This window comes from Heterodontus francisci, chromosome 10 (genome assembly GCF_036365525.1).
Source record: "Heterodontus francisci isolate sHetFra1 chromosome 10, sHetFra1.hap1, whole genome shotgun sequence".
Lineage (NCBI taxonomy): Eukaryota > Metazoa > Chordata > Chondrichthyes > Heterodontiformes > Heterodontidae > Heterodontus > Heterodontus francisci.
Window position 1 is genome coordinate 14,543,357 of NC_090380.1, and position 22,768 is coordinate 14,566,124.

At 43.1% G+C, this 22,768-nt stretch overlaps 1 non-coding gene across 1 annotated transcript; it reads left to right on the plus strand.

Annotated features, from left to right (window-relative positions):
* The first annotated feature begins 16,442 nt into the window (after positions 1–16,442).
* trnar-ccg (transfer RNA arginine (anticodon CCG)) lies at positions 16,443–16,515 on the plus strand. Its single transcript has one exon. It is a non-coding gene; the product is annotated as a tRNA-Arg (tRNA).
* The last annotated feature ends 6,253 nt before the right edge of the window (positions 16,516–22,768 follow it).

Here is a 22,768-nt window from a genome sequence, read left to right on the forward strand (position 1 = left end):
GTTGCTGACCTCTGACCTAGAAGGACAAGAGCATGCTGGTGCATGGGAATACCACCACCTCCAAGTTCCCCTCCCAGTCCCAAACCTTCCTGATTTGGAAATATATCACTGTTCCTTCACTGTCACTGGGTCAAAATCCTGGAACTCCATCCCTAACAGCATTGTGGGTGTACCTTCACTACACAGACTGAAACTGTTCAAGAAGAGGGGTCAGCACTTTGTGAAGGGAATTTATGGATAGACAATAAATTCTGGCTTTGCCAGCACTTACATCCTGCGGATGAATAAAAAAAAGTATTGATCCTGACAACTGCCTGGTCTGTGCAGCTCAGTGGACCAGCAGACAGTACAGTTGCCTGCTGAGCATTTTCATTGTGTGGTAGCTGAGATAATAATTGAAGATAGATAGAATTGCTGGTGTTTGGAGGAAGAGTGTGGTGTGTATTTGAGGTGTGAATGTGCTGAGAGGATTTGTAGTTGAGTTGCAATTTGTGTTTGTATTTGTATTGAAAGTGCGAACTGTGCATGGGCTGTTGTGTGAAGTGAAAAGAGGAGTTAAAGGGAAAGGATTTATGTGGAAAGTGGAGGTGGTATTGCTCGGTGAGTTTTCAGATGGCACGGAGCTTGGTAGAACGATTGCATCAGATGATGGAGTGAGCAGGAAGCTCAATCAGCACTGGTGAGATCGGTTGCAAAATGAAGAGAATGATTTAATACATGCTTGCTGCATCCCAGGTAGAACTTGAACCCCCAATCTTTGATTTAGGAGGCCAGTGTCTTATCCATTAGGCCACTGCAGCTGTAGAGTTTGGTGTTGCAACTTGTCCCTTTGACACCCTTTCTAAGCACTGGCAAATTTGAAGCTTTTTTGTGGGTCAGCATTTTATTTTCACACCCAAATACAATGTATTAATACCAAAGATTTCAGCAATGATGTGACAGGATATAACTTACTGTTGCCTGTCAGCAATTGGTATCGTTGATTACTGGGCAAAATGTTGACTGGTAGACTTGAGGAACGCTGGAGGAGTTATTATTGTGACTGAGTCTATACTGTGGGCGAGCAAATAGTGGGAAGGTGAGAGAGGAGCAAATGTTCAGGAAAATTGTTTCCAACTTTGGCAGTTCTCAAAGTAGAAAAGTGTGTGAAATGTGAAAAGCAAGTGTCTTTCCAGAGCTTTCTTTGCTTACCCTGACTCTAAGTTTCAGTCATTTCACTGACAGCACTCAAACTGAAGCTACTTTAATCTTTGTGTGTTTCAAAATGAGGACAAAGAGCAGATATTCACTGAATGAAGATTAATCTCATCCCAGATGGGATTTAACCTCACAAATACCTGCCTGTAGAAACCAGTGCCTTATCCATTCGGCCACAGGAGCACGACATCACACTGGATGCTCTTGCTGTTTGCTCTGGATTATTTCTAAATTCCACCTGTCCCTGTGGCCACTCACTTTATTTTCAGCCAATTCCACATCCTTTAACAATGATGTGGAGCAGGTGGGAGCAGATCTGGTTTCCTGATGCCGTTTGCTCAATGATATATTTTATCTTCTTGGAAATATCACTGTCTATCATTAGGGAAGAATTTACAAAGCTTCCCTTAAGCATGTTCTCCTTTGACTTGGACAAGCACCACGACATTGATTAGACTTCTACTGCTGGATATGTGCTCTCATTTATAATGGACCATGATATTTGGTAACTGTTAGTGGGCCCAGGACTGCATCAGAGATTCACGAGGGTTCGTAAGGATTCAAATACACAGGACAATGATATCAAACATCATCAAAAACACCATTACCTCACTACCATGTCATGGAGCTGAAGGCATTTGATGTCACAAGGAAGCTTGCTGACAGGAGCAACTAAGATTGGTTGATAAAGACATCAGTGAGAGGGTACAGAATATTTTGAGTGGGGAGGGGAAGTTGTGGTTGATATGGAAACCTAAAACATTGGGAGAAGTGTTGAGATACTACAGTCAGAGATTCAGGAGCTCAGGAGGAATTAAAGAGCAGGACTTCAAAGCTAGTAATTTCTGGATTACTTCCAGTGTCATGTGCTAGTGAGTACAGGAGCAATAAGATAAGACAGCTTATCACCCAGCATGTAAAAAGATTCCTGGCGTATTGGAACCAGTTCTGGGGCAGGAGGGACCTGTTCAAGATGGACGGGTTGTTCAGGGAACCTTGGATGTCAAGGGATATAGAGGATTGAATAAGGATAAACAAGGAGGCTTATAGCAGATTCAGAGCGCTGAAAACAGCGGAGGCACTAGAGGAGTATAGAAATGTAGCGGGTTACTTAAAAAAGTGATTTGGAGAACGAAGAGGGGACATGAAAAAACACTGGCGGGCAAGATAAAGGAAAATTCCAAGGGGTTTTATAAGTATATTAAGAGTAAGAGGATAACCAGGGAAAGAGCAGGGACCATTAGGGAATCTGTGTGTGGAGCCGGAAGACATAGGTGAGGTTTTAAATGATTACTTTTCATCTGTGTTCACTATAGAGAAGGACGATGTAAGTGTAGAGATCAGGGAGGGGGATTGTGATATACTTGAACAAATTAGCATTGAAAGGGAGGAGGTATTAGCGGTTTTCGCAGGCTTAAAAGTGGATAAATCTCCAGGCCCAGATGAGATGTATCCCAGGCTGTTATGTGAGGCAAGGGAGGGGATAGAAGGGGCTCTGACACAAATTTTCAAATCCTCTCTGGCCACAAGAGAGGTACCAAAGGACTAGAGGACAGCTAATGTGGTACCATTATTCAAGAAGGATAGCAGGGATAAACCAGGCAATTACAGGCCAGTGAGTCTAACATTAGTGGTTGCGAAACTATTGGAAAAAATTCTGAGGGACAGGATTAATTTCCATGTCTAACAAACTTGATTGAATTTTTCATGGAAGTGACTAGATGTGTAGATGAGGGTAAAGCAGTTGATGTAATCCACATGGAGTTCAGTAAGGCTTTTGATAAGGTCCTGCATGGGAGATTGGTTAAAAAGGTAAGAGCCCATGGGATCCAGGACAATTTGGCAAATGGATCCAAAATTGGCTTAGTGGCAGGAGGCAGAGGGTGATGGTTGAGGGTTGTTTATGCGATTGGAAGCCTGTGACCAGTGGTGTACTGCAGGGATCGGTGCTGGGACCATTGCTGTTTGTAGTGTACATTAATGATTTAGACGTGAATATAGGAGGTATGATCAGTAAGTTCACAGATGACATGAAAATTGGTGGTGTCGTAAATAGTGAGGAGGAAAGCCTCAGATTACAGGATGATCTTGATGGGCTGGTAAGATGGGCAGAGCAGTGGCAAATGGAATTTAATCCTGAAAAGTGTGAGGTGATGCATTTTGGGAGGACTAACAAGGCAAGGGAATGCACAATGGATGGTAGGACCCGAGGAAGTACAGAGGGTCAGAGGGACCTTGTTGGACTTGTCCATAGATCACTGAAGGCAGCAGCACAGGTAGATAAGGTGGTTAGGAAGGTATATGGGATACTTGCCTTGATCAGCCGCGGCACAGAATATAAGAGCAGGGAGGTTATGATGGAGCTGTATAAAACACTAGTTAGGCCACAGCTGGAGTACTGTGTACAGTTCTGGGCAGCACACTATAGGAAGGATGTGATTGCACTGGAGAGGGTACAGAGGAGATTCACCAGGATGTTGCCTGGGCTGGAACATTTCAGCTATGACAAGAGACTGGATAGGCTAGGGTTGTTTTCCTAAAAGCAGAGAATGCTGAGGGGGGACCTGATGGCGGTCTACAAAATTATGAGGGGCATAGATAGGATAGATAGGAAGAAACTTTTTCCCTTAGCGGCTGTGTCAATAATCAGGGGGCATAAATTAAATGTAAGAGGCAGGAGGTTTAGAGGGGATTTGAGGAAAAACCTTTCCACCCAGAGGGTGGTTGGAATCTGGAACACACTGCCTGAAAGGGTGGTTGAGGCAGGAACCCTCACAACATTTAAGAAGTATTTAGATGACCACCTGAAATGCTATAGCATACAGGCTATGGGCCAACTGCTGGAAAATGGGAACAAACAGGTGCTTGATGGCCGGCACAGGCACGATGGGCTGAAGGGCCTGTTTCAGTGCTATATAACTCTGTGAATCTCCATCAACAAAACTGGGACTGATGTCCTTGAAGAAACTTTAACTGGTGTTGTTAGTGAAGGTTTACATGAATTTGGCGGGGGTGGGGGAGGCACCAGGATGAAGCATTAGAGAGGAGAAGCAAGATGTAAAGTGGACTGGGAGAGACAAATAGCACCAGAATAAAGAATAATTCAGAAATGGGAGGGTCAGACTGGGAGTAAATATGAAGCAGTCTGAGATGGATTTGGAGTGTATGTGAGTAAATGTACTGAGTGTGGGAAATGAGCTCCGTGAGCTGCAGGGACAAGTCACCACACGGGACTATGATATTGTGGCAATAACAGAGATCTGGCTCAAAGGAGGGGAAGATTGGGATAATGAATATTCCTGGAAACAATCTATTCAGGAATAATAGGGCAGGAAAAATGGAGGGCATGGCAGCATTGTTCAAAGAAACTATTCTAACTCTGAGGAGGAATGATAGAGTTGAGAGACCAAAGACAGAATCTATTTCAGTAGAATTGAGGAACACTAGAGGAGTTATTATTGTGACTGAGTGTATATGATGGGCTGAATGGTCTCCTTCTGCTGTAAGTTTCGATGATAAACAAGGTAACATTTGAACCTAGAATTTTCCAGCTTGGAGGAAGAGTGTGCTGTGTATTTCACCCTGAATCTGATAACATCAATCATACGTGTATTGTAATTGGATATCTACATTACAAAGTAACAACTGTGCCTCAGACATTGGGTAATCTGAAGACAGGATTTAAAAGGGAAGTATTTGCCTGGAAAGTGCAAGTGGCATTGTTCCCTGGGTGTTGGGATGTTGCACAGCTCAGTAGAAACATTACATTGGATTGTGACACTGGAAAGCAAGGCGAGAGTGAGGAGGGAGCGGAACAGGAACTGCCGTGATTGGCTGATCAGTTAAAAAGAAAACTAACTGCTTGTTACAGAATGCAGCCTGTTTACAGAATGTGCTCCTTCACCTAAAACTGCTTTCATCACAAATGAGACTTGCACCATCAATGCCTGTTTTAGGAGGGCTGGACCTTATCCATTAGGCCATGTGGCTGCACATAGAAAGAGTTTGGTCTTTGCAACTGTCCCCTTTGTCTCTCTATAATCACTGCCACATTTGATGCCTTTTTGTGCTCCAATCTTTCTATTCATACACAACCACATTCTATCAATTTGAAAGATCCCAGGAATGACATGACATGATCTGACTTTCTTTTGCCTGTCAGTAATTGATATAGTGACTTCTGGGCAAAACATCAATTATATGTGAAGAGCAAGTGGCTTTCCACAGGTTTAACTTGCTTCCCCTAAATTTCAGTCATTCACAAGACAGGAGCTGATGAAGTTATTTGATCTCTGTGTATTTCAGAAACAAGGACAATGAGCTGGTTTTCACAGAATGAAGATTATTCAAAGCCAGGTTTACCCCAGATAGGGATTGCATTGACAATCCTGAATTGTGAAGTCAGTGTCTTACCCATTGAACCACAGGAGTCACATGCCTGGATCAACAGCCTTGATGTACTTAGGAAATGCTCTACATTCTCCATAAACTGAGCAAAGTTAAAACAACAGATAAAGGCAGACACTAAGTCCGTAGACAACAAAGGAGAGAATGACAAAAGGGAATATGAAAAGGTTAGGTAAGAATTAGAAAAAACAATTAGGAAGGCAAAGAGAAATGACAAAATTAAATTATCAATAAATGTAAGAAAAAATGGAAATTATTCCTCAGACACCTCAACAAGAAATGAAAAATCAGGATAGGGATTGGGTCACTAAGGGATACACATGATAAACTCAGGTCGTGACAGTGAGATGACCGAAATATGAAATAATTCCTTTACCTCGGTATTTACCAGGGAGACTGACATGGTCAGCATGACATTCGAAGAAGAGATCAAAAAAGATCTAAAAACGTTTAAGATAGAAAGTTGGGGGGAGGGTGGTGGAAAACGAGTCAATCTTCGAGAGAGTAAAACCCCAAATCCTGATGGATTCCCTTCTTGACTACTAAAGGAAGAGTGGCACAGTGGTGCAGTGGTTAGCACCGCAGCTATGCAACTCCAAGGACCTGGGTACTGTCTGTGCGGAGTTTGCAAGTTCTCCCTGTGACCGTGTGGGCTTTTGCCGGATGCTCTGGTTTCCTCCCACCGCCGAAGACTTGCAGATGATCGGTAAATTGGGCATTGTAAATTGCTCCTCGTGGTGCGAGGGAGTATGGGATTATTGTCGCGTTCGTGTAAACGGGTGGTTCTTGGTCGGCACAGACTCGGTGGGCCGAAGGGCCTGTTTCAGTGCTGTATCTCTAAATAAATAGATTATATATATAACAATTTATTAGAAATGGGAAAGGAAACATAGAAAATAGGAGTCGGCCCTTCGAGCCTGCTGCGTCATTCATTATGATCATGGCTGAACATCCAACTCAGTAGCCTGTTCCCGCTTTCCCCCCATTCCCTTTCAGCCCAAGAGCTTTATCTAAGTCCTGCTTGAAAACATACAATGTTTTGGCCTCAACTGCTTTCTGTGGCAGCGAACTCCACAGGCTCAGCACTCTCTGGGTGAAGAAATATCTCCTCATCTCAGTCCTGAAAGGTTTACCCCAGATCCTGAGACTATGACCCCTGGTTCTGGACCCCCCCACCATCGGAACCATCCTTCCTGCATCTACCCTGTCAAGTCCTGTTAGAATTTTATAGGTTTCTATGAGATCCCCCCTCACTCTTCTGAGCTCCAGTGAATATAATCCTAACCGCCTCAATCTCTCCTCATACGTCAGTCCCGCCATCCCAGGAATCAGTCTGGTAAACCTTCACTGCACTCCCTCTATAGCAAGAACATCCTTCCTCAGATAAGGAGACCAAAACTGCACACAATATTCCAGGTGTGTCCTCACCAAGGCCCTGTATAATTGCAGCAAGACATCCCTGCTTCTGTACTCAAATCCTCTCGCTATGAAGGCCAACATACCATTTGCATTTTTTACCGCCTGTTGCACCTACATGCTTACCTTCAGTGACTGGTGTACGAGAACACCCAGGTCTCCCTGCATATTCCCCTCTCTCAGTTTATAGCTGTTCAGATAATAACCTGCCTTCCTGTTTTTGCTACCAAAGTGAATAACCTCACATTTATCCACATTATACTGCATCTGCCATGCATTTGCCCACTCAATGAACTTGTCCAAATCACCCTGAAGCTTCTCTGCATCCTCCTCACAACTCACCCTCCCACCAAGTTTTGCAAATTTGGAGATATTACATTTAGTTCCCTCATCTAAATCATTAATATATATTGTGAATAGCTGGGTTCCTAGCACTGATCCCTGCGGCACCCCACTAGTCACTGTCTGCCATTCGGAAAAAGACCCATTTATCCCTATCCTTTGTTTCCTGTCTGCCAACCAATTTTCTATCCATTGCAATACACTACCCCCAATCCCATGCACTTTAACTTTACACACTAATCTCTCATAGAGTCATACAGCACTGAAACAGGCCCTTCAGCCCACCAAGTCTGTGCCAACCATCAACTTATACTAATCCTACATTCACCCCATATTCCCTACCACATCCCCACAATTCTTCTACCACCTACCTACATTAGGGGCAATTTACAATGGCTAATTTACCTATCAACCTGCAAGTCTTTGGGAGACAATCGGAGCACCTGGTGGAAACCCACACAGTCACAGGGAGAAGTTGCAAATTCCACAGAGGCAGTACGCAGAAGTGAACGCGGGTTGTTGGAGTTGTAAGGCTGCAGTGCTAACTACTGCGCCACTGTGCGGCCCTAATGTGGGACTTTGTCGAAAGCCTTCTGAAAGTCCAAATGAACCACATTCTCTGGCTCCCCCTCATCAACTCTGCTAGTTGTATCCTCGAAGAATTCTAGTAGATTTGTCAAGCATGATTTCCATTTCGTAAATCCATGCTGACTCTGCCCGATTCTACCACTGTTCTCCAAGTGCTCTGCTGGAAAATCTTTGATAATGGACTCTAGAATTTTCCCCACTAACGATGTCAGGCTGACTGGTCTATAATTCCCTGTTTTCTCCCTACCTCCCTTTTTAAACAGTGAGGTTATATTAGCTACCCTCCAATCTGTAGGAATTGTTTCACAGTCTATAGAATCTTGGAAGATGACCACCAATGCATTCATTGTTCCAGGGCCACTTCCTTAAGTACTCTGGGATGCAGACCATCAGGTCCTGGGGATTTATCGGCCTTCAATGCCATCAATTACCCCAACACCATTTCTCTACTAATACTGATTTCCTTCAGTTCCTCTCTCTCACTAAGCCCTGTGTTCCCCAACAGTTCTGGTATGATATTTGTGTTCTCCATTGTGAAGACTGAACCAAAGTAAGTATTTAGTTGATCAGCCATTTCTTTATTCCCCATAATACATTCCCCTGTTACTGACTGTAAGGGACCTACATTTGTCTTCACTAATCTTTTTCTCTTCACATACCTATAGAAACTTTTACAGTCACTTTTTATCTTCCTGCAAAGTTACTCTCGTACTCTATTTTCACATTCTTAATCAATCCCTTGGTCCTCCTTTGCTGAATTCTAAACTGCTCCCAATCCTCAGGTCTGTTGTTTTTTCTGGTGAATTTATATGCCTCTTCCTTGGATCGAATGCTATTTCTAATTTCCCTTGTAAGCCATGGTTTGGCTACCTTTCCCGTTTTACTTTTGCGCCAGACAGGAATAAACAATTGTTGCAGTTTGTCCATGTGCTCTTTGAATGTTTGCCATTGCCTATCCACCCTCATCCCTTTAAGTAACGTTTCCTAATCCATCATAGCCAACTCGTGCCTCATACCTTTGCAGTTTCCTTTATTAAGATTCAGGACCCTCGTCTCAGAATCAACTACATCACTTTCCATCTTGATGATGAATTCTATCATATTATGGTCGCTCATCCCCAAGGGGTCTCGCACCACTAGATTGTCAATTATTCCTCTCTCATTACACAATACCCAGTCTAGGATGGCCTGTTCTCTGGTTAGTTCCTCAGTGTATTGGTCCAGAAAACCATCCCATATACACTCCAAGAATTCTTCCTCTATGGTATTGTGACTAATTTGATTTGCCCAATCTATATGCAGATGAAAGTCACCCAGAATTACAGAAGTTCCTTTATCGCATGCATCTCTAATTTCCTGTTTAATGCCAAGTCCAACATCACCAGTACAGTTTAGGGGTCTATATACAATCCCCACTAACATTTTTTGCCCCTTAGTTTTTTTTCAGCTCTACCCATACAGATTCCACATCGTCAGAGCTGATATCCTTCCCCACTATTGTGTTAATTTCCTCTTTAACCAGCAATGCAACTCCACCGCCTTTTACCTTTTGTCTGTCTTTCCTAAATACTGAATACCCCTGGAAGGTAATTTCCCAACCGTGGTCACCTTGCAGCCATGTCTCTGTAATCTCGACTATATCATACCCGATTACATCGATTTGCATGATTAATTCATCCACTTTATTGAGACATTTCCGCGCGTTAAGGCACAAAGCCTTATGACATGTCATTTTAACATTACTTGTCCTGTTCCCACTATTTTTCACTGTGGCCCTGTTTGATTCTGGCCCTTGATTTCTCTGCCTATCACTTTTCTTATTCCTCTTACTGTCTTTTGTTCTTGTCTATGATCCCCCCTCGTCTGACTCCTTGCAAAGGTTCCCATCCGCTGCCATTTTAGTTTAAACCCTCCCCAACTACCCTAGCAAATGCTCCCCCTAGGAGGGGGAAAAATCAGGACCTCAAAGGTAATAATCCAGAGATTATTACCTTGCTATGAGCAAATTGGTGTAGGGTAAATAAGATTAGCGAGGTCAATGCGTGGCTGAAAGACTGGTGTGATAGAAATGGGTTTCGAATCATCAGGCACCGGCACCAGTACTGGGGAAGGTGGGAGCTGTACGGGTGGGATGGTTTTCACCTGAACTGTGCTGGCACCCGTGTTCTGGCAAGTCATACAACTTAGGGCAGTGGAGAGGACTTTAAACTAAAAATAGTGGGGGGATCGGGGGGAATGATCACATGATCATTTTGCCAACCAATCATCTTACAGCTTTCCTGTGATGTCACTCTCTCAAGGTTGCCTTCTATTTCTCGGAAGCAACTTATATCTTCTGCAGCGACTGGAGGCTGAAAAAGGAGCACCTATTTCCCTCTCTGTACCAAACTTAGCAGGTGAACCAAATTCCCACATTCACATGTGGTAAACCAAAGGGAAACAATGAGGTAATAGAGCCAGGTAGTGATTTGGGTAATGATAATCAGAGTGTGGCAGGAGGCAGCAAGGGATAGAGCGTAAGACTACACCAGCAGATAAGGCCAAAGACTGCAGAAGTGGTAAAAAAGACAGAGTTAAATGCTTTGTATCTGAATGTGTGTAACATTCACAACAAAATGGATGAATTGTTAGCACAGATAGAAATAAATAATGAAGGGTAATCAACATTTCAATAAAACAGGAAGCTAGGACAAGGTGGTGAAGTAGCTCTGTTAATTAAGGATATCATTAGTGCTGTAGCAAGAGATTTTTTTTTAAGAGATACAGCACTGAAACAGGCCCTTCGGCCCACCGGGTCTGTGCCGACCATCAACCACCCATTTATACTAATCCTACATTAATCCCAGTACCCTCTCTCAATTCCCCTACCTACACTAGGGGCAATTTATAATGGTCAATTTACCTATCAACCTGCAAGTCTTTGGCTGTGGGAGGAAACCGGAGCACCCGGCGAAAACCCACGAAGTCACAGGAAGAACTTGCAAACTCCGCACAGGCAGTACCCAGAATTGAACCCGGGCCGCTGGAGCTGTGAGGCTGCAAGATGTAGAATCAGTTGGGTCGAGATACGAAATAGGAAAGGTAAGCGGGCACTTGTGGGAGTAGTTTATAGGCCAGCCTAACAGCTGCTACACAGTAGAGCAGAGTATACAGGAAGAAATGGGGCATGTAAGAAAGGTACCACTGCAGTCTTGGGTGACTTTAATCTACATGTAGATTGGGCGAATCAGATTGGCAAAGGTAGCCTGGAAAATGAGTTAATAAAGTGTATTCCAGACAATTTCTTAGAACAGTACGTTCTCGAGCCAACTGGGGAGCAGGCTAGTCTAGACCTGGATATGTACAATAAGACAGGATTAATCAATAATCTCATGGTGCAGGAGCCTCTCGACGAAAGTGGTCATAACATGATAGAATTTCACATTCAGTTTGAAAGGGAAAAGTGTGGGTCTAAGACTTGTGTTTTAAACCTAAATAAAGGTAATTACAAAGGTATGAAGGCAGAAAGTAAACTGTGAAACTAGGTTAAATGGTAGGATAGTGGAGAAGCAGGGGTAGACCTTTAAGGCAATATTTAATAACTCTCAGCAAAGATTTAGCCCAGCGAGAAAGAAAAATTCTTTGAGAAGGATGCATCATCCGTGGCTAAATAAGGATATTCAGGATAGTATCAAATTTAAAAAAGCGCTATATAAATCTGCAATGGTTAGTGATATAGCAGAAGATTGGACAGATTTTAAGAACCAGCAAAGAATCATGAAAAAATTAATTAAGAGGTCGAAAGTAGAGTATGAATGAAAACTAGCTAGTAATGTAAAAACAGATAGTAAGAGTTTCTACAAGTATTTAAATAGGAAAAGAGTAACTAAAGCTTATGTTGGTCCTCTGGAGAGTGAGTCTGGGGAATTGATAATGGTAAACGAGGAAATGGTGGAGGTGTTGAACAGGTCATTTGTGTCTGTTTTCACTGTAGAGGACTTAGAAACCCTGCCAAAGATACCTAAAATCAAGAGGTGAAAGGGAGGGAGGAACTTAGAACAACTACCATCACCATGGAAAAGGTGCTCGGAAAATTTAGACCTAAAGGCTGACAAGTCCCCAGGACCAGATGGCCCACATGTTCGGGTCTTAAAAGCAATAGTAGACAGAGTAGTGGCTTTGGTTACAATCTTCCAAAATTTCTTAGATTCTGGAAGGGTCTTAGAGGATTGGAAATAGCAAATATAACTCCTTTATTCAAGAAAGGAGGGAGACAGAAAGCAGGAAACTATAGGCCAGTTAGCGTAACATCTGTCATAGAAAAATTACTAGAATCGATTATTATGGAGGTTATAGCAGAATACTTGGAAAATCATAATGGGATCAGAGGAAGTCAACATGGTTTTGTGAAAGAGGAATCATGTTTAACTAATTTATTAGAGTTCTTTGAGGAAGTAACAAGCAAGGTGGATAAAGGGGAACCTGTAGATGTGGTGTACTTAGATTTCCCAAAGGCATTTGATAAGGTGCTTGATCAAAGGTTACTACACAAGATAAGAGTACCTGGTGTCGGGGGTAACATATTAGCATTGATAAAGGACTGGTGATCTAACAGGAAGCAGAGACTAGGGATAAATGGGTCTTCCTTGAGTTTCAAGCTGTAACTAGTGGAGAGCCACAGGGATCAGTGCTGGAGCCTCAACTATTTACAATTCATATCAATGACTTGGACGTAGGGACCAAACGTACAGTAGCTAAATTTATAGATGACACCAAGATAGGAAGGAAAGTAAGTTGTCAAGGTGATGTAAAAAGACTAAAAAGGATATAGATAGGTTAAGTGAGTACGAAAAATTTGGCAGTTGGATTATAATGTGGGAAAATGTGAAATTTGGCAGGAAGAGTAGAAAGTCTGTATACTATTTAAATGGAGCAAGATTGCAGAACTCGTGGGTACAGAGGGATCTAGGTGTCCTGGTACATGAATCACAAAAGGTAAGTATACAGGTCCAGCAACTGATTAGGAAGCAAAGATCATGGATGCCATCCATGGAAGAGAGGTAAATTTTCGGACCTTGCCAGGGTCAACCGGCCTGACCCCGGCAAGGCAAGGGGGGAATGGTTGGGCGGAGTACTGTTTCTCAGTGGGGACTGTAGGGGCTTCGGAAGGGCCCTCTATGGGGGATAGGGTGCCCCCCACCTGGTGGCCTTCTGTGGGGCCTAAGACCTGATAAAATACCAGCGGTGGCAGGAGGAGGCACTTAAGTGGCAGTTAATTGGCCACATAAGGGCCCTGATTGGCCTGGGGCAGGTAGGCTGTTTCTCGCCACCGCCCCTCGTAAAATTGCAGTGTAAAAGAATTGTAACGCACCCCCCCTCCACCTCCCACTCAATTTTACAAAACCTGCCCTCCTCCCCTGCCACCAGCCTGCTCCTGTGTGGTGGGGGTGGGGGGGGGTAAAATTCCGGCCTTAAAGTCTTTCAACATAATCAACCTAGCAACAGCTTATGTATATTATACCACTGTTATGAAAGTCCTTCTGTATGTTTTGTTAAGTATGTGTTTTTGAGAACATATATTTCAATTGTGGAGATGGTTTCATTGGAAGGCTGAAGATTTCATAGAAGCTGGACTTTGTTTTGTTGTTGACAGTTCATTGAAAGGACACTTAAATGTTGTTTAAAAGCAACCGTGCTAGATGTCATGTGCTTTAAGCAATAAACAATAGAAACCTTGGTGACCTGGGGAAGATGTTTACCGGGAAATGACAGGTCAAGATTTATAGGGGTCAGGAGGCTTGACTTTTGAGATATTGCTTTTGGTTTCATTTTGGAGAATATATTGAGGTGTGAACTATTTTTAAGAGTTGGAGAAAACCTGCCAAGAGAGCAGCTACCATTAGATCACCCTCTTCCATCTCTTTGAGAACTTCCTGAGAATCAAGTGTAAGAAATAGAGAAACTGATCCTGCATTTCTCCTGCAAAGCCTGCTGAACTGATCCTCAATGTCACCTGAAAAAATCTGCTCTGGAAAGATCCCAGTGACAGCCGTTTATGCATATTTGGGGTGCCAGGCTAAAAAGGGACAAGTAACCTTTTTCCATATCTTTTTTTTCTTCAAGAATTAGCAAATATTTGGCCAAAGTATTCTTTGTTGTCTTTGTTTTGTAACAGACCTCTGCAGAGAGAATTTCTGTATATTTTTCAGTCTGTGTGAGTTTGTGTGTGGGGAATTTAAAAGGGGAACTTTCATTTTTCAATCTGTGTGTTAATGCTTTGCTTTGTTACTGGTTAAGTCTTGCTTTGTAATGAACTGATGATGTTGTTGTTTATTGAAGAAACCTGGTTGGCGTATTTTATTCTGAGATAAAGAGTAGAGTATATGATTGACTGCATCGGTAACTGGGTAAACATTTAAAAAAATATATGTGTGACCTGCATAGAAGTGGAACAAGAAAAGACAGTGCCCTCCTCCCACCTCGGTCATAACACTACATAAAGTAGGGAAGTTTTACTGCAGCTGTATAGGATCTTGGTGAGACCACATCGACAGTACTGTCTACAGTTTTGGTCTCCTTATTTGGTAAAGAATATAATTGCATTAGAAGCAGTTCATAGATGCCTCACTCGACTAAATCCGGGGGATGAAGTACTTATATTATGAAGAAAGACTGAGCAGGTTGGGCTTTTACCTGTTGAAATTTAGAAGAATGAGAAGTGATCTTATTGAAACATATAAGATGAGGGAACTTGCTAGAGTGGATACCAGGAGGATGTTTCCTCTTGTGGGAGAGACTAGGGCTAGGGCTAGGCAGTTTAAGTGTAAGAGGTCTCCTTTTCAAAACTGAAATAAGGAGAATTTTTTATTTGTCAAAGGGTTGCTCGTCTGTGGAATTCTCTTTCCCAGAAAGCAGTGGAGGCTGTGTCATTGTGAGCAGTGTAGATGGAACATCAAATTACGAAGAGATATTGATAGATTAAGTGAATGGGCAAAACTGTGGCAATGGATTTCAATAGCAGTGTGTGTTGGTCATCCACTATGGAGCTGAAAAGGATAGAGAAGGATAGTTTCTAAATGGTGTAAATCTAGAAACTGTGGGGGTCCAAAGAAATAAGGGGCAATGGTGGGAAAACTGAGTTAGGTCATAAATCGGCCATAATTGCATTGCATGGTGGAACAGGCTCGAGGGGCTAAATGGCCTATTCCTATAAACCTGATGACAAAGGCAGCTTATTTATTTAGAGATACAGCACTGAAACAGGCCCTTTGGCCCACCAAGTCTGTGGTGACCATCAACCACCCATTTATACTGATCCGACATTAATCCCATATTCCTACCCCATCCCCCCTACCTATTCTAGGAGCAATTTTCCTATCAACCTGCAAGTCTTTGGTTGTGGGAGAAAACCAGAGCACCTGCTAAAAACCCACACGGTCACAGGGAGAACTTGCACAAGCAGTAGCCAGAATTGAACCCGGGTCACAGGAGCTGTGAGGTTGCAGTGCCAACCACTGCACCACCCTTAGTTCTGTGGTTGTTTGGTGATCGGACCTCTCTGCCTTGTGCAGCCTCTTCAATCACTCACTCCTTATCCCATAACATCTTCCTGTGCAAGTGCAGGAGATGTAACACCTGCCTTTCAACTCCTCCTTTTTATCGTTCAGGGACCCAAACACTCCTACCAGGTGAAACAGTGATTTACCTGTACTTCCTTCAATTTACTATACTGTATTCACTGCACATGATGTCGTCTCCTCTACACTGCAGACACTAAATGCAGATTAGGTGATCTTTTTGCTCAACACCTCCGTCCAGTCTGCAAACTTGAACGTGATCTTCCAGTCACTAACCATATTATTTCTCCATCCCACTTCTACTCTTCCATCTCTGCCTTTGACCTCCTTCACTGTTCCAATGAAGCTCAATGGAAGCTCGAGGAACAGCACCTCATCTTTCAATAAAGCTCTTAACAACCTCATGGACTCAACATTGATTTCAAGAACTTCAGATTGGTGGTACTGTAATGTGTGTCAGCTGTGGTTCAGCTGGTTACACTTTTGTCTCTCTGTCAGAAGACAGTGTTTAACCTCTACCTCCAGTTACTTCAGCACAGAATTCGATGTTGATTCTCCCAGTGTCACACAGAGAGAGTGCTGCACTGCCGGGTCTGCATTCTTTTTGGATGATAGATTAAACCAAGGCTCTGTCTATTCCTCAAGTGGATCTAAAAGATCCCAAGGCTCTTTTGTTGAGGAACAGGAGAGTTCTCACTGGTGCCCTGCACAATATTTATCCCTCAATCGACAATTAGACTAAATTAGAAATCTCTTTCAAATAGCTGGCACAGACATGATGGGCTGAAAGGACTCTTTCTGTGCTCTAAGATTCTATGATTCTAATGTGGTCGTGTAAAAGAAGAAATGGCGACTGACACAAAGACATCAGGTTTTGGCAGTGATTACATAAATAATAAGTGACAAGTTGCAAGCACCAAAGCCAAACTCTGAACAGCCACAGTGGCCTAATGGATAAGGCACTGGCCTCCGGAGCCAGGGATTGTGGGTTCAAGTCCCACCTGGGGTGTGGTGAGGTTTTTAAATCATGGCTATTCTGTGAAACCAGCTCTTTGTCCTCATCACTGAAATACACAGAAATTAAATCGCTTCAGGCAGCATGGAGCCTTATCAACCTCTGAAAGTTGGAGCCGGTGCAAAAAAGAAAACATCTGCAAAACCGCTTGCTTCCCATGGACAGTCAACATTTCACCCTGCAATCAATGTACTAATTGCTCACATGCAGTTGCACCAATCGGTTCTCTGGTTATGTTACTTGATTAATAATGCAGTCAATGTCAGTTCATATCCCACCATGGAAATTTCAGAGTTTGAATTTCCTCTTCTCAGGTAAAGTCCCCTTTCCTTCAAATTTGCCATCATCACCCCTCTCCTCACAAACCCCTCCTCCTGTTCCTGCTCCATGTCTGATCTCCCGTTCCTCTCGAAACTCCTTCAATGTGTTGTCACCTCCCAAATTCACCCATCTTTCCATAATTCGATACTTGAATTCCTTCAGTTAGCTTCCATCCCTGTCACTAACACAAATGGCCTTTATCAAAGTCACAAATGACATCCTATGTGATTGTGACCATGGTAGACTTGCTCTCCTCATTGTTCTTAACCTGTCGTACTACATTCGAACGCACGAATTAGGTGCAGGAATAGGCCACTCGGCCCCTCGAGCCTGCTTCACCATTCAACAAGTTCATGGCTGATCTGATTGCAACCTCAACTCCACATTCCCACCTCCCCCAATAACTTTTCACCCCCTTGCTTATCAAGAATCTATCTCCCTCTGCCTTCAAAATATTCAAAGACTCTGCTTCCACTGCCTTTTGAGGAAGAGAATTCCAAAGACTCATGACCCTCTGAGAGAAAAAATTTCTCCTCATCTGTGTCTTAAATGGGCAACCCCTTATTTTAAACAGTGACCCCTAGTTCTACATTTTCCCACAAGAGGAAACATCCTTTCCACATCCACACTGTCAAGACCCCTCAGAATCTTAAATGCTTCAATCAAGTTGCCTCTTAAGCTTTAAAACTCCAGCGGATACAAGCCGAGCCTGTCCGACCTTTCCTCATAAGACAACCACCCATTCCGGGTATTAGTCTAGTAAACTTTCTCTCAACTGCTTCCAACACATTTACATCCTTCCTTAAATAAGGAGACCAATACTGTACACAATACTCCAGATGTGGTCTCACCAAATACCCTATATAACTGAAGCATAACCTCCCTACTTTTGTATTCAATTCCGCTCGCAATAAACAAAAACATTCGATTCGCTTTCCTGAGCTGAATTTTTCTCCCCCTAAATATTGGAAAGACTGAAGCCATTGTCGTTGGTCCCCACCACAAATTCCATTCCCTAGCCACCGACCCCATCTATCTCCCTGGCAAATCTCTGAGGCTGCACCAGATTGGTCATTTGCTTCAATTCGCATTTGACTCCGAAATGAGCTTCTGACCACAAATCCACTCCACTCCAATACCTCTTGACTTGACTCTTCCAATACTGTCCTGGCCAGCCTCCCATCTTCCACCCTCTATAAATTTCAGTTCATCCTAAATTCTGCTGCCTGAGTCCTAACACACACCAAACTCCCCTGTGATCACTGCCTTGTGTTGGCTCCCAGCAATGCCTCAAATTTTAAAATTCTCATCATTATTTTCATATTTCTCTATGGCCTCACCCCTTCCTATATCTGTCGCCTTCTCCTGCCCAACAAGCCTTCGAGCTATCGACACTCCTTCAATTTCTGGCCTCTTGAGCATGGCTGAATTTCATCACAACAGCATTGATGGTTGTGTCTTCAGCTGCCAAGGACCCAAGCTCTGGAATTTCCACCCTAAACCATCTGACTCTCTATCACTTTTCCGGGCTTACAACAGTATCGGGCTCCAGCAGCTTAATGGATAAGGTATTGATCCTCTGAAGCGGTGGTTATGGGTTCAAGTTTCATCTTGACTGAAATAATTTTGGACCAGATACAAATGCCAAAGTACCTTCTATAAGCATTGCATATAAGTTTAGGCAAGCATCAAGATCAGCACAGGTTTGGAGGGCCGAATGTGCTGTACTGTTCTTTGTTCTTTGAGATTTGGTCCATTATAAAAGAGAGGCCATTGAGAATGGAAGGGCCCTGGTAAGATAATCGGTCGGGATGGTAAGACAGTCGTTATCAAGCATGGAAATCAAACTGTTAAGGTTCATTCTTCACGAATAATTGGGGTTGATTACAAAATCTCAGAATTTGAGCAGTTGACAGAGGGAAGAGGGGCACCTTGTACTTCAAATATTCATGTGTTTTGTGATGAAGGTCCTGAGGCACAGGTAGATCAAGAGTTGGATAGTAATGTAACCGATCATGATGCTCAGGAAAGAGCTATCACATCCAAAGACCAATTTGTCTCGAGTAGGTACACGGGTGACATATATTCCAGAGGGGTCTGATAAATGGAAGGATGCGACAACTGTGGAGCGTGCAGGAAAAGCAAGTTTAAATATTGGTTAAATGTTCAAGATGATGGCCAAGAAGCTAGGGCCATGGACTGGCAGAGTGGGGTGAAAGTGTGGAGGGTAAGAAAGTGCAGTGCAAGGTTTGATAGTGGGTCAGGAAGTGACTCTTGCCTGAGGAAGTGACCACGTACTGGAGAAAGAGCCTCCGATAAAGCGCGAGGGAAATCTTCTAGCAGTCGTTCCAAAAGACATCAAAGTGCTAATAGAGGCTGTTGTATGAACAGATTACACAATGAAATGAAGGCTAGATGGCAGTCTCTGAATAGAATTAGAAGCAGAAGTCCTCATGATCATGAAGTTTTAGTGGCTGTCAGTAAACTGGAGGATAAACTAAAAAGAGAAGTAAAAGATAAGGAATTAGAGAGTTGGAGAGAATTTGGCGTCTATTCTGAGGTACCAGATAGGGGACAGTCGGCCTTGTCACATAGATGGATTTGTACTGAGAAAGTACTTCCTGATGGAATTTATAAGGCTAAAGTGAGGTTAGTTGTGAGGGGGTTTGAAGAGCAATTGGGGGATATCGATGTTCGAGTGGACTCACCCACAGCTGGAAAAGTAATCAAAAAATCTTTTTGACTCTTTTGGCCACATATTCATGGAAATGTAAATCCATTGTCATAAAAGCTGTGTTTCTGCAAGGTGATACTTTTCAGAGAGAAGTGTATCTGAAACCACCTGAAGAGGCAGCAGATACAGAAGGAAAATTCTGGAAACTGAACAAATGTGTCTGTGGCCTTAATGATGCTTCCAGGGTGTGGTATTTCTCAGTGAGATCTCTTTTGTTGAAAATTGGTTGTGTTCAACTAAAAGCAGATCCTGCAACGTTTTATTGGTCTTATAAAGAGAAACTTTCAGGCATCTTCATGATACATGTTGATAATATCTTATGCGGTGATCCTGCGGATTTTGAGAAATATGTTATTAATAAGATTAAGGCAGAATTTAAGATTGGGAGTCAGGCTTGTGGGGCCTTTAAATATATTGGTTCAGATATTAAGCTGAATAAGTCTGGAATAAGTTTGAATCCACAATCCTATTTAGAGAGTGTTACTCCCATCCCAGTTAATCGTGTTCGGTCATCACAGAAAGATGACGATCTATCGAAAGCAGAGATTGAACAATTGCGAAGCCTGGTGGGTCAATTAAACTGGTTGGGCTCTCAGACTAGGCCTGATGTTAGTTTTGATGTGCTGGAGTTAAGCACGATGATGAAACATCCAAAAGCTGAGAATGTTTTAAGGGCAAATAAAACATTGAAAAAGCTAAATGTGGAGAAATGTGCACTGAAGTTCCCATCCTTAGGTGACCCAAAGAACATGAAGCTAATAATTTTTAGTGATGCTTCACATGCTAATCTTGCTGATGGGTATTCGTGTGCGGCTGGCTTCATAATATGTCTGATGGGTGAAAATGAGAAATCTTGTCCTTTAGCTTAGGAGGCTAAGAAAATAAAACGGGTTGTTAAAAGCACTTTAGCTGCAGAAACACTGGTCTTGTGGAGGCAGTGGACATGGAGTTCTATTTGTCATATATTTTGGGTGAAATTCTGAACAAGGGACATCCTGAAGATAGAATACACATTGAACTGTTATGTGGATAATAGTTCTTTGTGGGACAATGTACATTCTACAAAATGTGTGAGTGATCAAAGACTACGTATTGACTTCACTGGATTGAAATAAATGCTGGAGAGAAAGGAAATCTCCAAACTCAAATGGGTAGATGCAAGTCATCAGCGATCTGATTGTTTCATAAAGAGAAATGTGAGTGCAAAGGAATTGTTGGAGTTGCTGGATGAGGGATATCTAACAATATAAAAAAACTTTATGCTCAATATGGAATTTAATTTTGATTCAATTTGAAGTATCCTTTGAGCATGTTAATCTAAGTTGTATTGTAAAAGAAAGAAGGAAATCTGTTAATTGTGTGATTATGTGCAGGTGAAGGGAGTTAATTGGCTTTTAGTTGAACACTTAAAAGCAGACACTCAGTGGGACTGGGAGAGGGATTTGTGTGTAGAGCTGCATGTTTGTAATCCTTTTTTTCTGCACAATAAATGTGAAACTGAGTAAATATAGGCTCCAGCCTTATCCTTCTAGAACAAGATTTCTGGAGTTTAACAGAGGTGACTGGACAGAATAAATAGACTGAACCTGTTCCCATTGGTGGAAGGGCTGAGAACCAGAGGACACCGATTTCAGGGGATTTCAATAGAGAATTGGATCAGCACCTGAAAAGAAATCATTTGCAGGGCTGTGGGTAAAGGATGGGGATTGGGATTAGTTACATTGTCCTCGCAGAGAGACAGCACAGACACGAGGGGCCAAATGTCCCCATTCTGTGCTGTAACCCTTCTATGATGCTATAATTGCCGTTAGTTACTGACATTGTTTGCAGTTTGTGACAGTAGCTGGTGTAATGCAGAATGTGAGAAAGTTGTCTGCAGCTGAAATTCTAAGGGATGCACCTGCGTCATGGCAGGTGATCTTACAGAAGAAGAGGGAATAATTTTAAACTAGACCGCTCGGTGGGAAAGTGATCAGATTGGATTGGATAACAGAGATTCTGGTGGTGAGCGGTGGGTTGTTTGATCGTGAGTGGGGGAGGGGTTGTGGTGTGTGGAGGAGGGGTTGTGGGAGTGGGGGAGGGGTTGTGGGAGTCAGGGAGGGGTTGTGGTGAGTGGGGGAGGGGTTGGGGTGAGTGGGGCAGGGGTTGTGGTGAGTGGGGGAGGGGTTGTGGTGAGTGGGGGAGGGGTTGTGGTGATTGGGGGAGGGGATGTGTTGAGCAGCTGGTAAGTACATGGTGTACAGATGAAGGGTTTCACTCCTTCTACTCACATCAGCAATGCACCTGTCCCTCAGCTCACAAAAACACTCCCGATGATCCGACATCAGGGTGAATTTTCACCTCCAAACAGCTTCCTCGTAACCTTTGAGTTTGAGGCTGGGGAGAGGATTTTAACAGCCAAGAATGAGAGGGATGGAATTAGCTAAAAATCAGAGAAAATTGAAGCTTGACCACAGCCCGGCTCCAATACATCCACTTCCAGCTTTCACTGACACCCAATTGGCTGCACGTGAATAATTTGCCTGCTGGTGTAATCATTCAGACAGGTGGGTCGACAATTAACACACCATTTAAAATCACAATTACACAGAAAGGGTTGGATTTTCAATACATTTTCAGAATGCTTTGGATTTAACGCCTCCAGCACAGGTTTCCTGGGGACTGGGAAACTCTCCAGTGAAAAGAAGGTGAGATTGAGCTGCTCTTCATGGGGGGTCTATCAGCTTCAGATAACCTGAACTCAATAAAGGTTCAGTGCTTCCAGCTGCTTGGCAGTTCCCTCTGGAAAATACCTTCCAGAGAGAGATTTTAGACTGAATTTTAACACTGACACCTACTCACACCTGGGGGAGTCCGTCAGTGGGCTGGGACCTGAAAGATCGAGGAGTGGACTTTGCCGTGGCCTTTTAACTCAGCCACAGCATTCCCACCCGGCTTCCAGGATTCCTGATAATCCGAGTGGGCGGTTGTGATGACGACCTGCACCTGACTAGCGAAGAATTTCTATTTAAAGGGACCTCGGCGTGGGTTACAATTCATCCAGTCTCCTAGTATCAGCTTGGAGGGCCGAATGGCCTGTTCTGTGCTGTACTGTTCTTTGTTCTTTGTAGTGCATATCCAAGTATTTTTAAATGCAATGAGAGTTTCTGTCTCGACCACCCCGGAGGGGGTACAGCACTTATTTGCCAGAAT